Below are 323 nucleotides of genomic sequence, written 5' to 3' on the forward strand. Positions count from 1 at the left end.
TGTAGAAAGGAAAGAAAGAAAGATAAAGAGGAGTAACAGGATAGAACTTAGATGCAATATAAAACGTTGGCAATCATGAGAGGAAAAATCACATGTCTTTAATGCTAAATGAGAGTAAATCCAACTGAAAACAGTAGAATAATTCTTGCTGAAAAATAAAATCATGAGAATTTGAGATAGTGAAAAATAAATGTAATAGGACAAAGTTTAAATTTGGATAAAACAAAACTCTGTCAAGATATTTTTATTTTTTGTTGATTGATTTTTTAATGGTTCCAGTGAAGTTATCATTCTAAAATCAAAGTGACAGTTAAAACCAATTC

The 323-nt window shown here is 27.6% G+C and overlaps 1 protein-coding gene across 1 annotated transcript in view; it reads right to left on the reverse strand.

Moving 5' to 3' along the window:
* The window catches only part of LOC119593792, a gene marked incomplete in the record, with an annotated part of 129698 nt that overhangs the window by 119422 nt on the left and 9953 nt on the right, over positions 1-323 (reverse strand).

The sequence above is a fragment of the Penaeus monodon genome, chromosome 32 (assembly GCF_015228065.2).
Source record: "Penaeus monodon isolate SGIC_2016 chromosome 32, NSTDA_Pmon_1, whole genome shotgun sequence".
Classification (NCBI taxonomy): domain Eukaryota; kingdom Metazoa; phylum Arthropoda; class Malacostraca; order Decapoda; family Penaeidae; genus Penaeus; species Penaeus monodon.